We start from the raw sequence: 16430 nt of genomic DNA, 5'->3' as shown, positions 1-16430 counted from the left end.
TGGATTTGATTCTCAACTATTGCACAGTTTTAAGATGTGTCTGAGTCGCAGTTCCCCATCTGTAAATAGGGGTAAGAGTGTTGTAAGTATAAACTGATTACTATTTGTGTGGCACATAGGTATTACAGTGACGAACACCATAAAAATCCTAGAAATACTATAGAAATAAAAATTCTTAATTTATTCATCTAGGCTTAATTGTATGCTCATTTTAACTTTCTTGTTTGAGTTGCCTGAAATAAGAGGACTATGACTAGAGATAGGTTTTGTCCTTTTTTTCTAAAGGAATGGACGTGATTAGCAAAGGTTCTTAAAAGAGGGATTTAGAGTAAAACACACTTTTGCTAACCTGAAGAGAGAAATGCAAGTTTCACTAACACGCATTTGTTAACAAATACCATTTAACAGAGTAATAATTTGGTGGGGTAGAGGTATCTGTTTAAAATATTTTGCTTTTGCATACAGAGCAGTACACTTTATAAGGTTTCCCCATCATCCTTTCTATAGCATTCTTCAAAATAGACTGCACTGTATGCAAATATACATACATTGGTGCACATGGCATGCACTTTCTGTTCTCAGAAAGCATAATAGAAACCTTTTCTGACAAAGAAACCAAAATGAAATCCTCTACAAAAGTTATTTTAAGTAGTCCATACAAGTAGGCATCTTTTTAATATTACTGTCTAGGACAATGCATAAAGCAATGAAATCTGTCAAAAGATTTCTTCATTCATAGGCTTCGTTCCTCCCCAAACAAACGGATTTATCACCCTCAGACACTCTTAGATTAACTGTCTGTATCATTAATCCTTCTCTACTCATCTTCTCATTCCTCCTGAACTTGGTACCCGCTCCCCGACCCACTTTAAAACCTGTTCTACCCCCTGGCTCCTCACCCTATCATATACCTTGCATAGTGTTAGTAGGACAGTCAGTCTCTGGACTGTGTGCCTTATACTGTACCCTAAGAAAGACTAGGAACTTTGGAGACTTAAAGAAAGGAGCTTGGGCAGCATAGGCTGCCACATATACTGATCTGTTGCACCCTATATATGGGCTATTGGTAAAAGTACAAGCTCCTAGCAGGCCTCTTTCTGAGTAGAATGGGTATTATTCCAAACCTCCAAAAAAGCTTTCACTTGGGATACTTTTGTCTTTATTCTTTTTCAAACCGGTTCATCCCTCCCTAGTCATTCCAAAAAAAAAAAAAAAAAACCAAACAAACCTGCACATTTCCAAGATAACTTATTCTGACTTCAGTGCTTAACCCAGTAAAAACAACAAGAGTTCTCTGGCACTTTAAAGACTAACACATTTAATATTTGCAGACATAAGCTTTCGAGAGACTTCAGCTCTCTTCCTCAGATGCAGTAATACAGAAAATAGGTAACACAGAGGCATCGTATATATATCCAGGTGCATTGAGAACAATAATCTAACAAAGTGATTTAGATCTTATTGCATAAAAAACCCTCCTCATTCTTAATTTAGTTCCAGAACATGTGCCCTTGGACTCTCTTTTCCTATGCTATACATTCTTTCTGACATCATGCACTTGTTCATTACTATTAGGTCATCTTTTTATGCATCCAATGCTTTTGCTGAGGTTCTCTTTAAGTCTGATATTTACAACTACATACATTTGTTTTTGGGTGAATAGATGTAAAGCAAGAGAGACATCCTGTGGCCAGAGAGATTAGTGAAGATGGCATCATATGCTATGATAGATGGAATTTGATTTTAATTTTTATTATGATACCCCTAGTTTTGTGAAAACAAGCCATAGCTGAGCAATGGACACCTATGCCTAAAATACACAGTAGACAGAGGGCACATGAAAAGAATAGAAAAGTATTCACTACCTACAGCGAGTCTTTGGTATTCTCTTCTCAGCTATGTGCCTAGCATTACCATCTGTGGAGGGAAAAAACACTTCAGCACATCCAGATTTACACTGTTGCAAGAGTGCCATTTTAGAAGTATGGCTTTTTAGTAAGTGTGTTGCAACAAGGAAAGAAGCTGATATCATCCAAGTTGATAACAATAATCCGGTATCTACAAATTGAGTCAGCACTTTATGTTTACAGGATATGCAACTTTAGTAATTTCAAGGATTATCTTAAAAGACTGATACAGTAAATTAGAAATAATTTATTCATGTGCTGTTATTAATTCTCAGACCCTCCAAGATAATCTGATCATTTTCAATTGTCATTAAATGCATAGTATTGGAATCCTAGAAAACTATCTGGATTAAATGTTGCTGTTCAAAAGTGTGCTATATTTCAACATTCAGTGTGTAGTGGACTATATTAGACAGAATAGGACCTGTAAGATCATCTATAATTGCAATGCACTTCCTAAATCAATCACATATTACATCCAAACCAATGCTGACAAGTTTTTAGGTTTTGTCTTAGTTTGGGCACATCTAATCCCTAATTCTGGCACTGTAGCAGCTGTGTACCCCAAAGCATTAAACAGTGCTGTGATATTTATTCTAGCCTTCAGCATAAACTTGTCTGAAAACTTTTTTTCATCCTCTACAAACCAAATACCTTTACCAGGAGCCATGCTGTTCTAAGAACTCAGGTTTGATGAGGTCCTTCTCGTCCCAGGATCTTCCCGCAACAGTAGGTATAACAGAATGTTTCATGATGCTGAAAGGGGAGTACAAGTCCCATTCACTCTTCCTTCTTGCAAAAATTTGTAGTGCTAAAGTTGATTATCAAGAGAGTGGCATTTTGAAAATGCACCTAATTAATAATCTCCTCTTCCTAAACTACTGCAAATACATTGATGATGGGGAGGTATGTTGCAAAAAGTCTACAGCATATTCCACTCTTGTACACTACTGATATTTTAGATAGGATGGCCTATTCCTACTCAAAGCCACATGAGCATGCTCGGAGCTTTTTAAACCAAGGAGAAATTGTGAAGGAGCTGACTGGACTGCTTCAGTAGAATATAGTGGGTAAAGAAATTCAGAATTTACTCTAGTTTCACAAAGTCTCCAAGCAGAAGAAAAAGGCTGGATCCCAAATGTGATTGAAGAGAGAGTAGCTAATACCATATATAGTTTCCAAAATTATGCTGGACAAGAGAGTTGATACTGAAGCTGGGTGAATTGTTTGGATTGAAATTCTAAATTTACCCAAATCAACCATGTTCAAGTCTGAACTCACAGATGTGAGTACTACACAGCAGCCAAGATTCTAGCAAAGCATGGGTGGCAGTAGGCGGCCAGCCACTTTCTCATGGCCAGCCAAGGGCAGCTTGCATTTTCTGAGCTTATCCTTAGAGCACAGCAGCAGGAGAGGGTCAGCCAGATGGAGAAGCAAATGATCAAGGATATATTGTGGCTGGGAACCCATGCCCAAAGAGCAACAAGAGATCAGATTCAGGTACTACTAATATGGATGCTCACCAAGCTTTGTGATCAACACAAGCTGAAATTCCATGGGTTGCACCTCCTTAGCCATAGATTAAATCTTTAGCTGCATGGGGCTCACCTGAGTACAACTGAGGAGAAGGTAGCTTTAAGCTATCTTTCTGCCTCCCCCTGGGGCAGCCAGGATCCCAAACAGCCCCCAGTATATCGTTGAGCAGTCTACAGGTTGTTCTATGTTATATCACTGGCAGCAGCCTTATAGGAGACAGATTAAGGATCCCCCCTGCCCATCGACATCCCTGACCCACCTCTGCCCATTTCTAACATGCCCCCTATACAGAAGAGGGCACAGATGGTGTACAACTTTCTGTTCAGGGTGTTTTCCAGCCCTTTGGTAAAGAATTGTGCTAATAATTTCCAGTACTTTATACCTTGTTCATATACCCTAACCTGGAAACTCAGCATTTGGTTTAAGGGGATTGTACAAACTGTCTTTTGGTCTTAGTTGAATGAAGCCAAAACCACAAGCTGAAAACTCCTAAATGTACCCTGGTTTGGGGGACAGAACTGTGAATATTTGACAATTTCCACCTATAACATCAAAATAGATTTTAAATCCAGTAGGGACAGTTATCTAGTCTGATCTGCATAACTCAGGTCTTAGAACCTCACTCAATTTCTGTATCAAGTCCCTCACTTTTTTTTCTGAGCTAGTGCATATCTTTTAGCAAGATATTCAGTCTCTATTTGAAAAGATCTCAAGTGGTGGAGAATCCAGCATGTCCCTAGGTATGTTGTTCCAATGGTTAATTACATTCACTTACAGTTTGCCCCTTGTTTCTAATCTGTATTTGTTCAGCTTCAGCTTCCAACCTTTGGAACTTATTATGCCTTTTTCTGCTAGAGTAAAGAGGTTCTGCTATCATACTGCTAAATTAGTCAAAGCTAGATCAAACCATAGTTGAATTTTACTTATACTGGTATAAAGTTCCCTGCCTAAGTTCACTTGCAGTACTTAAGAACAATGACACTTTTGCCAGAATTGATCTACGGCTGGGGTTTGTAAAGGAAAAACATTTTCACCAAGTCTAAAATTGCATAAAGGTGAGCTTTGAGGTAAAATATAGAGACTTCATACTACATATAACTGCAATCAATAAATATTAAAACTGCGTGGAGGACTGAATTTCTGTTTCTCAGTTAATTTTGAGATTCCAAAATTTTGGCTTTGTTCCCAAATTAGAGCCAAAAGAGAAAATGTCAATTCTCCACAAAGGACAGCTTGGGGGTTGGGAGTCATTTCAGGTCGTTTGAAACATGTCGTTTTGACAAAATCAAAATATTTTGTTTTAATTTCAACTTTTATTATTTGGTATTTTATGATATATAATAGAAAATTAAAAATCAAAATGAAAAGTTGCTTTAAAATGAATAATTGAAACATTTTGTTCCAAAAATGCCGAAATGGGACATTTCACATTGTCAGAATCTTTTTCCCTTTTTAAAAAAGATGAAATTCTGATAAAATCGACCCCAGTTTTGCCAAATGCTTTAATTTCTATGGAACTGCATATTCTGATAGAATATGGTTTCATCAGAGTTTCTCTGAGTACATTATAATACAAATGAAAATGGAGAACTAGAGCAGAAAGCATGTAAGCTGATACAGTGCCTATGCCAGGAGGAGTGAGATAAAAGATCAAAACATTGGGATAAACTGTCTGCATTGGAATTCTCGCAATGACAAATTTGGCTCATTTTGCATGAATGTGCTGCTGGTATTTATCACTTCATGCAGGCAAGCAATTTGGGGGAAGCAAACCTGAAAGGAAGAAACAGGCCTCTCTCACTGGAAGGCTCTATTGGGGTGAGACAGCTGATCTACCTAGGGCATATTTAAAGGAAGATCAGAGCCTAGCCATGAGGGAAAGAACTCTGCTGTTCTGTCTGCCTCTGTGAGGCATTAAAAGTACTTCAGTAAAATAAGCTCTTCCTTGCAGATCAGTGAAAGCTCTGGACTAAAGCTCAGTGTCATTCTATTTTTCTCAGCTCCTGCCTGCCCGTAATGAACAGGATTTTGCTGGTTCTACTGAACACCTCCTGTATAGTAATGTGCAGTAATGTCAGAGTAGAGAAGGTTACCCTCTTAGCTATCTGAGAATAGAGGAGAGACCATTTTGCCCAGAAAGCCAGCTTCACTGCAGTTCTGTTATCTTCCTGTTTTTTCCTCATGTCCCCATCTCCATTTGAAAGGAAGGTTTTGCTGAGGCCTAGACAGGAACCTCAGGACATTCTGACATAGCACTGCAAGGGTTGTTGCAAGCGTCGAGCAAGAGCCATTAAATAGGTTCAGCATAACACAAGCTCATGCTCAAGCAAGCACAGTAGCCACACTGTCTGTGGCTGTAGTTTTCCAGTATGACATCAAATAACTTCTAGTAATACTGCAGAAACCAAACAGCATGCTGTCTTGGGGAGAAGGGGTGGAGGAGAAGATGCCATCAAAAATTCTCACCTCAGCAGTTCAAGTAGAGTGAGACAGGAGGAGGCAGTTTGCACACCAGCTCAGAAGGGGAATGCTGATTTCCCAAGTCAGGGAAAGGAGAGGGAGATCTCCTTTATTTTAACTCCAGCTCACTTTGTGTATCTTTCGCATCGAGCCATAAATTGGAGTGAGAGGAGAATCGTGCCCTTAAATCCATTGACTTTAGTGGAGTTAACCCTGACTTACACAAATGTAGCCAAGAAGAGAAAGATCTACAAAGCTGTCAGCAGGGACTGGTGTGGGTGTTGGGGGTGTAAGGGAGAAAAGGCAGGTGAAAAGAGAGTAATGTAGGATAGAGGACCCCAAACTATTAGCCTTTTTGATATTCTGTTGTTAAATGCTTTTGCTGAAATAGTTTCTGGAGGCTCCAGGGTGCTAGGCACTACCAGCTCACAAGACAGCCAATGGCTCAGAGACCTTTAGACTGTGTATTTCTATGTAATAAAAGAGCAATTCTTTCTCAGGTTTGATATTTCGGTTTAACTGTTGAACAATTTCAGCAATTGTTTAAGGTGGAGGGAATGCAAAAATAACCTCATCTAATTGCAAACCAACAATGTTAAAATTCTGTACATTTCTTATCTGGCAATTTTGGATACTAGAACTGGTTGAAATTTTCCAAATGAAGCAATTCTCAACCCTCCCAAAAAACCCTCCAATTTATCTAAAAAAGTTGTCAACATTTGAAATTATTTTGCCAAAAAAAGTTCATGATTTGTTTCAACTTTTGAAATCAAAGACATTGAAAACAGTAAAGCATTTTGTTTATTGAAACTTGGATTTTCAGTTAAGATGCTTCAATACATGTTTTAATATAAATTTAGAAAAAAAATTGGGAGAAAAAGTCACAAAAAGGTCCATTTTGAATACTTCTGATTGAGAACTTCAATATTTTGAACTTTTTCACAAAAATAGGTTGTTTTTCAACAAGCTATGGTGGCCATTTAAACTTAAAGTATGGATTGCAAGATTGTGTTAAATTCGCATTATTGGATGTGTGCACGTGCTAGTGGATTGCATGTGCAGGCATGAGTGATGCAAGTGTGGTTCAGTCAGACCATTCACAGGGCTAGACAGACATCTATTTAGCCATGTACCCACATAAAATTGGGGAATTAGGTGTACATATTTGGTAGAGGGAAAGTAAATTAGGCTGGCATTTTGTTTCATGCTAATTTGAGCCTAAAGGCATACTGAAAAACAGACTTGGAATTCACATTGTTAGCATTTCATTTATACTAAATTTTCTTTCACCATTTGATGGCACTGTTTAACCAAAAAAAACTGTATAAACATTTGACCTAAAAAGGAATTTGTGAAACAAAACATAACAAAACCCCCCTTCCTCTCTTAGTCTCTGAACAGGTATAACTCTTCTTGGGTATTTGATTTCTCTTTGAATACAAGGGGGAAAAAGCTATGGCATTATTGCACTGATATAGTGGAGGCTCAAGAACTCTGCATCCTTACTCGTTTTCATTCTTATTTACTGTTTATATTCCAGTAGTGCCTAGAGTCCTCACTGGGGTCAGGGCCTCATTGTTCCAGGTTCTGCACAAAACACACGAAGAAGCAATTCATGCCTTCAAGAATCGAATGCTTTCAGTATAGCCAAACCCTTCTTGACAAATACACTTTTTTTTAAAGCTAGAAGTCCTATTCCCCTGCAGCCTTTGTAGTAAAAGGTGAACATTGTTTAGGTATGAAACATGACATACTGTAATACACATTCAGAAGCTGCCAAACCATATTGTTTCTTATTTTCCCAAGGTGTTGCTCTCCGTGCTTAATTTGTGTCAGGGCTTGCCAGGGTGGGCTGAGCCTCAGCACCTCTAGGTTTGGCAGTTCATAGCCCCAGCACCTCTGGGTCAGTTATGAAAGTAAAAAAAATTGTCTGTCTGAGCTCTGGTACCTCTCTCATTGCAAATTAAGCATTAGTTGTGCTTATATAAATCACTAAACTACATAAAATAAGCTTCCCCTCCCCCCTCTATAAATTGAGATGAGACCATGTTTTCTGCCCTTACAGCTATTCTATTAGAGTTGGAAGAAGCTTGTAGGTACTTAATACTTCAGATGGTGTTTTAACCAACCTGGGAGACTGACAAAAAGAAGCAGCATTCCTGGCTCATAAGAACTCTTTACACCTAATTTCTCTTGGGGTTTGTTTGATGAGTAAAGAAGGGTTTCCTGGGATGCAGCTGTACATTATGGTCTGCCTGTGTGGGAATAATGGGCTCATTATCCATTTAACTAAATTGTTTTGTAGCCGCCACAGTCTATTGGTATGCACAGTATTCTCTGTGGGTTCAGCAATATGGAAACAAAAATCCTAACCACTCCATTAATATGCATAGCTGTCACTACAGCAAACAACTCTGTGTATATGGTTCTGTCTGTTCAGCAAATAGTCACACAAAATGACACAAGTGCATTAAAAGTCACTAAGCACTGTGAAATCATACCCTTTATGCAATGAGAAATGAGGAGTGTTGTATTTCTAGGCAGTGTAGAGCTGCCACACCTCCTGTACACTCTTCATGCAGACCTTGGGTTCCTGTGACATTTCCTGTGGGCTGGGGACTTAGGGAGCCTGGGACAGAATCAAAGGAACCCATAACAGTGCAACTGCACGTTGCAGCTACACAGAGCAGTAGAAAGTTTACTTCATTATTTTATATTGTTCCTGTTAACAATAAAAGGTTTATCTTGACATCTGTCTGCTCATCAGTAAGATACTACAGGGCACTGAGAGTAAAAGGCACGGCATGCTGGGAGACTCCAGTGGAGAAGTAACATTGAAATGGCTGCTACAGAGCCTGTGCAGCTGCACATAACTCCCCCATCAGCCCTGAGAATCAGGAGGATGCTGAATATGCCTGGAAAAGACTCAAACCGCAATCTGAGCTGCATGAAAGCCCCAGGGGAAAATGAACTGGAGGAGGAGCAAAAGGTTTAACAGTAATAGGTACAGAAGCCCTAGAGGTACATAATGTATTCCATGCAGAAGATGTTTAGTGGGGGGGAGTGAGGAGAAGAGAGGAAAGCTTTGCAATGCTAATGAAAAAGTTTGAGGAACATTGTGTCCCTAGAAAAAAAAAATTTCAGGAGGAGAACACAGAATGAAGATGAATTTGTCCTAGACTTAAAACTAAAAATTCAGTCCTGTGACTATGGAGTATTAAAGGACTTTCTCATTAAAGACCAGGTTGTCCTGGGATGTAACAATAAAAAAAGTCTATGAATGGTTACTAAGGGAGATGGAACTGACCCTAGAAAAGGGCAATATGTATGTGCCAACCTGCAGAATAGAGAGAAAAACAAATCAAAAGCCTAGAGAACAGCCCAGCACATATGACTGAGAGTTCCACAGCAAACCAGCAAGAGAAAAGTTCACAGAAATTAAAATGACCAAGGACAGAAACATGGAAATCAGGAAACAGTGCTAGCAATGTGGCAACCAGCATGAATATAGGAAATGCCCAGCATTTGGACAAATATGTAGAAACTGTAATAAACACATCTATTATAAAAAATATGCAGAGAAAGCAGGAAAGTGCAACTATTACATGCAGGAAGGGATTCCTCAAGTGAAGAGGAAGAGCTGTTCTTAAATACAGTAATTGAGGAGGCAAAATTCAAAAAACTGACTAATTAAAATGTGCACAAATGTCATGTGACATACTAGATAGACACTGGGGCACAAGTAAATGTAATAACAAACTGAAATAGAAGGATGTAAGGATCACATAAAAGTTGAAGAGTCAAGAATGTTCGTGAAAGACTATAATGGAGGAACAATTCCAATGGTCAGTGAGTGCACACTGACATTTAAATACAAAGGAAACAATATAAAACAAGAGTTTGTGGTGGTACACGGAGGCAAGCAACCAGCGTTGAGCCCACACGTGAGGTGCTTGGTCTTGTTAAGAGAATGTACATCACAGAGAGTCCGAAAACAACAGAGTCAAATAATGAAAGTGTTTAATAGCATCCTATGAAGATGTATTAATAGGAAATGGATTCCTCCCAGTAACATACAAGATATGGTTAAGAGAAGATGCAGAACCTGTGGTACATACTACTTGAAAAGTTCCACAAGCCTTACAGAGGCTAAAAGAATTGCTGTGAAACATGACATGGTATTGTTCAGAGAATAAGAGAACCAAGAGGTTGCTTTCATACCTTAATAATTGTAGAGAAAAACAGAAGGGGACTGCAGCTGCATATGAACATTAAGTTGCTGAACAAAACCATAAAATGAGAACACTTCCACTTTGTCTGGAATGGCAAGAGACAAATTCTTCAGCAAATTAGATGCATCAGCAGAATTTTGGCAGATCCTCTTGGATACTGAGGGTTCCAGGTTATGCTCTTTCTAACACTGCCTTTTGGAATCTGTTTGGCTCCAGAAGTATTTCATCACACAAAGCCAGATGATAGAGGAGCTAGCAGGTGTGAAAGTGCACATTGATGACATAATAATTAGATCGCCACTCCTGTTAAACATCAGGAATGCCTGAGGAGAATACTGGGAATTGTGAGAGCTAGTAATTTTAAACTGAGTAAGGCCAAATGTTGTCCAGTAGAAATAATGTACTTGGGAGAGAGCCTGACTTCAAAGGGAAGCTTGCCCGATGAATCAGAGATTCGGGCAACATGGAACATGCCAAGGCCTGAAGATAAAAAAGGAACTGAAAGGCTACTAGTCATGTTGAATTATGTCAGAAAGTTCCGACCTAACTGTACAGCTCACACAACTCACCTAAGACATCTCTTCCACAAAGTTGTTGAATGGGCATGGATGCCAGAGCATGAAACAGAGTTCAATGATTTAAAGCACATTCTGACATCAACTCCAGTGTTGCCATTTTTTGATCTATTGAAAGACAACAATCTCTCCATGTATGCCTCAAAAGGAGGCCTAGGAAAGCACTGTTACAATGTCATGGAACTGCTGGGTTGCCAGTCTCGTATGCATCTACGGCTATGCCAGCTGCAGAGCAGATGTATGTACACATTGAAAAGGAGACACTAGATCTGGTGTATGGATGTACAAGATTTCAGAAGTTCCATTATGGTTGTAACTTCAGAGCAGAAACTGGTCACAAACCACTGATTGCAATACACAAAAAGAAACTTGGAGAAGCACCACCAAGATTACTTCTGAAAATACAAATATATGATGAGACTCTTGAGTTCCAACCTTGATGTCACTTAGTAATGGCAGACACTCTCTGTCTGTCAGTACACGCTATGAGGACGTAGAACAGGCAGTAACATACAAGTGACCATGATAAAAGCATTATATGCTTTATCTCTAGGCATATGAGAGGAATAGGAGACAGGGATAGTTAATGAAGTGCTGCTACAGTGATACAAATCTTAAGTAATGGATGAAAAAAATCAACATTTCCTATCTGCCTATTCTCACTGTAAAAATGAGCTCTCAGTAAGCTCAGGACTGCCTTTGAAGGAGAGACAGATTGTGGTTCCGACAGTGATGAGAAGGAAAATACTGGTACAACTACATGAAGGACACTGGGAATGACCAAATCAAAAAGGAGAACTGGGGAAGTTGTATTCTGGCCACAGATGAATAGTGACATTGAAGAAATGGAGCGCAGGTGTAATATATTAGCATTACAGAGATTCCCTGCAGAAAGAACTAATGATACTGCACAAACAATCCCACAATATGGAGGTGAATGTGGAATCCCACAATTCCAGCACTGGAATTGACATATTCAGCCTGAGAAGACATGATCACTTGGTTGTAAATGGGCTAGTGTACGAGTTTCCCAGAAGCAGTTACTCTTGAAGTTACCAAAGCTCCAACAATTATAAGGCATATCAAATCTGTATTTGCACATCATGAAATTCCAAGAATAGTAATAATTGATAATGGACCACAGTTCAAGAATAGAGAATTCTTGGTCTTTGCTAAAGTGTACGCCTTTCATCATGGCATATCTAGTCCCAGATAACCTCAAGGCAATGTATTAGCTGAATGTGGAGCATGTATAGTGAAGAACATGCTCAAAAAAGCAATGGGTACAAGAGAACATCCATATTTTCCACTACTATTCTACAGAGCTACTCCACTGCAATGTGGAAAGACATCAACTGTATACCCCTATAATTACTTAATTACCAGATATGGGACAAAATCATAGGATGATTAAGGAGTCTGTGGACTTGAAAGTACTATTGGACAAAATATTACAATATATGAACAAGACCACTCGCACTGTTTAATTTTTTTTTTTTTTTTTTTTTTTAAGACAGTGAGAATTTGGCAAGATGGATGCTGGCCAGTTAAAACTACAACGGATAAAGAGTCTTCTGGCTCATAGTCTATGATCATAGATGAAGGCAAAAGCATCTGCTCAAGATACCTGAGAACTTGGCTGAGACAAGTGAAGTGAGGGCAGATATACAAGTCAAAGATGATTTACAAACTGATGCTGTTGTTGACTATGAGACTGAACAGTCTGTTACAGACAATGATTTGACTAAACAGTATTGGCAATACAGCAGATCAAGAAGATTGCACCAAGGGACTGACTGAGACATGTAAAGATTGTCTTAAAGCAATCTGAAGGGTTGCTAAGTCAGTTATTGTGTTTATTATAGTTTGTTAATTTTAATTTAATACTGTTTTAGTTCAGTCAGGAAATTTAGAAAGGGATCTAAAGAAAGGAGGTTGTGCTATAAGCGTAAGTTCTCTAGGCAGTCCTGTAGAGATGCCACAATTCCTATACACTCTTCATGCAGATGTTGGGTTTCCTGTGACACTTCCTGAAGTCTGGGGAACAGAAACAAAAAAGCCGAGGACAGGGCAGTGACAGGCTGTAGCTACAGAGAAGTAGGACGTTTGTCACCTCATTTCTGTACACAGTTCCTGTTCATAATAAAGAGTTTATCTTGACACTGGTTTGCTTATCAGTAAGGTACTACAGTATTAATTTAAGGGCTTGTCCACATGAACAATTGCCGTGCAGCAAGCTGGGGTATGAATCTACCCCAGCTAGTCTATTGCCATCTAACTGTCCATGTGCACCCTGCTGCATTTTAACAGTTTGTTAGAGCTCTTTGAGCTAATCCTGTTTCAAAGAGAACTAGATTAAAACACTTCAATGAACTGTTAATGTGCATCAGCAGGGTGCATTTGCTATGAACTAATTGTTCCCATAGACAAGCCCTTAGATCCATTTATTTAGGTGAAAACAAATAGGCTTATTTCACCAGAAACATTCCCGTCTGGGTTTCAACTGTACACTATGTAGTTAGAATTTACGAAATGAATGTTCACTATGAATTTGATTGAAAATACACATGAATACAACTCATTTACTACAAACACTGACTTTACCACCTAGGATTTTCAAAGGAACCTAAGAGAGTTAGGTGTCGAAGTTCCATAGGACTTGTGCTGTTAGTGTCTGCAGGTGTCTTTGAAAGCCACAGCATATACATATCCATTTGCAACACACACACTGTAGATCATGGACAGGAGGCATTTTTCCCTCTCTGGAATTTTCAGTAGTAACAGTGGAGAGCTGTCATAATTCCTACAAACTGATATTCAGACCCTGGTAATACCCTGAGCCTTAATGGTTTTGCAGGACACTACAGCTGGAGATGCCATTTCTTGGAAGAGAGGGCCAGAAAAGGTCTCAACACATGATCATGCACAATGCCATGACACTTTTCATGTAAATCAGGGCAAAATCCCCAATGTACTGGAAAAATTTCAGTTTGGCTATTTACATTCTATTAGATTAAAATTCCCATGGCATTTCAGTTGGCACAGCTTGGAATGAATTGATAATCAGTTTAACATTACCCTGATTGAAGTGCAATGAGGCAGGTAGCTGCATGTTTGCAGCAGCCTTTTGGTTCAGAAGCATCTACATTTGTCAGGAGGAGAAGTAACATCTGATCATAAAGAAGCATATAACAATTAGTGTCTGTGAGGCTATGATTATCTACTGGTATGGGATATTCTCATAGTCACATATAGCTGAAATATACTTAGTGCAATTTTAGGTTCTACTAGCTATTCAAATGAGTGGGACTTAACTTCCAGAGGTCGAAAAGTAGAAGATGATCAGTTTGAGCCTATCTGAGTTTTGGTTTGCTCTCTCCTGTAGGCTTCTGCCCTTGGCTAATACTCTATAAAAATTCAGGGCACATGATTACATCCTTGTTTTTTTCTTCATTTTGGAGCACAGCGTGAAGTGTGTTTTATTTCCAGGATTATGTAAGAGCTTAAAAACCGGTCTCCCCAAGTAGAGAAATCACAAGCAGAGAATGAACTGCAAGCTGCTGAGAGAAGGAAAATTAGCATGTTCACCTGCTTTGCACCTTGACAAAGCCACATAGATTGCCTGCCCTCTGTCTACATGTATATTTTCCTCTATCGTCCTTATCCTCATCCAGCTGTGGTAAATGTATATATTCTAATGTTTTTCCTATAGTGTGGAATAAAGAAATCTTACACATTGCTTCACTTCTCTGACCATATAATTTCACACCTGTGTCGACAGTGAACAAACATTTTTTTGGGTCACAGAATTTTCAGTGAGTTTGAGTACAAGGACATAAAATGCCATTCAAAATAAGAGTAACAGTGGTGAGAAGGATTAAAAGTTTAGCCATAAAATTATACAGAAAAAGCTACCAAAAAAAGAGGTGCAATTATTAAGAGGGCATGTAACTCACTGGCTGACTGAATTTTAAGGGGCTGGTTTCACCATTATACAGTAAACTTCAAAGTTACAAACACTTTAAGAATGGAGATTGTTGTAACTCTGAGATGTTTGTAACTCTGAACAAAATGTTATGGCTGTTCTTTCAAAAGATTACAGCTAAACATTGACTTAACAGAGCTTTGAAACTTTAAAATGCAGAAGAAAAATGCTGCTTTCATTTTATTGTTTTAGTAGTTTGTTTAATACAGTACTGTACTATATTTGCTTTTTGTGTGTATGTGTCTGCTTCTGCCTGATTGTGTACTTCTGGTTCCAAGTGAGGCGTGTGGTTGACTGGTCAGTTTGTATCTCTGGTGCTTGTAACTCTGAGGCTCTACTGTATTATCAGAGGACAATTCTAAGCAGCAGCTTGTTACCAGTACTTTAAACAGTGACCTACTAATTAAGTTCAACAGGAGTCTATCCAGTTCCAAGTACAATGTACCTGGCCTGCTTCCAGGAAGCCAGAGCTGAAATGCAAGTTTAACAAGTAATTCAGTTAAAAAACATTATGATCTGCTACAAACAACAGACTCTGTGTAAGGAGTGACTACCTCTTTTCTACTTCTGAGCTAACCTCGTTCAGCTCACTCAAGATTTTACCACTCAAGAGTTACTCGATCACCCCAAATCATGTAATGTAATAGTAGATTCAGATTCCAAGTGCAAGGTCTGATACATTAGTGTAAAACTTGTGTACAAAGGATGTGTTTGTGAGCTGAGAAAAGTACTTTGAAAAGTTTGCAGCCTTGGTGCAGTCTCCTTTGGCTGAAGGAAAATATCCACAACTGGTTAATTCAGTATCTAATCTAGGATTGCTACTAATGTCTTGCTGATGCTAAGCTCCCACATAGAAGCATCCGCAGGTAATGCTTTCAATCATTTCTGGTTGGCTAAGAGTCTCCATCCCATCCTGGTGAGCCATGACCTGGCCTCACCTCTTATCTGGACTATCAAAACATGATATATCTGGGCAAAAAGCCCTCAGCCCTAGGAAACTCCAGCTGCTACAGAATGCTGCAGTGATCTGCCTCTTCAGATGCCACAGAAAGGAGCATCTTTGTAAACTGGAGAAGACTGTAGCTTGTATATTAGGCTAACCTAGGTTTGCTTGTGATAGAATTAAGGAATGTTCTTACCTATATCTTCTCTTAATTTATCCTAATTTATCACACATTGTTTAAATAAACCTTTGCAGCATATCTCCTATGCGCAGATCTGATTTGAAATGACTAAAATCAGCATTATTTGCAATTTTCATCTTAAGATACTGTCTCTGCAATAACATTTGAAGTGAACTGGGGAGTGTATCAGCAGCTACATTTTGGATGGACTGGAGAATATGAATCTGAGAAGAGATCAGAGTAATTAAGTCAAGAAGACCAACACACGGATGAAGGCATAAGCAGATTAGCCAGAAAGGGTAGCATCCTAGATGTGCTGCAGAAGAAGAAGCAGTAAGTGTTTAAACTTGGTGATAGTTTGGAGGGGGGGCTAAATGGAGGGAGGAGTCAAAGTGGACCTCAGTTGTGAGACTGAGCCCTGGTCTACACTTACCTGGAGATTCGGCGGCAGTCGACGGGAGTTACACAAACTACGCATAGTAGCTTGCATAACTCACATCGACTGCTCTGCTTCCCTTCTGCGTGCTGTCTACACTGCGCTGTGCTACTTGAGGGGGAGGTTTACCAGCGTCAACTTCCTGATTGATTGAGCGGGTCTACACTGACTGCTC

This window comes from Emydura macquarii, unplaced genomic scaffold (genome assembly GCF_026122565.2).
Source record: "Emydura macquarii macquarii isolate MOO-44397 ecotype Brisbane River unplaced genomic scaffold, CSIRO-AGI_Emac_v2 contig_2846, whole genome shotgun sequence".
In the NCBI taxonomy this organism is placed as follows: Eukaryota; Metazoa; Chordata; order Testudines; family Chelidae; genus Emydura; species Emydura macquarii.
Note: the sequence above shows the minus strand (reverse complement) of the source record.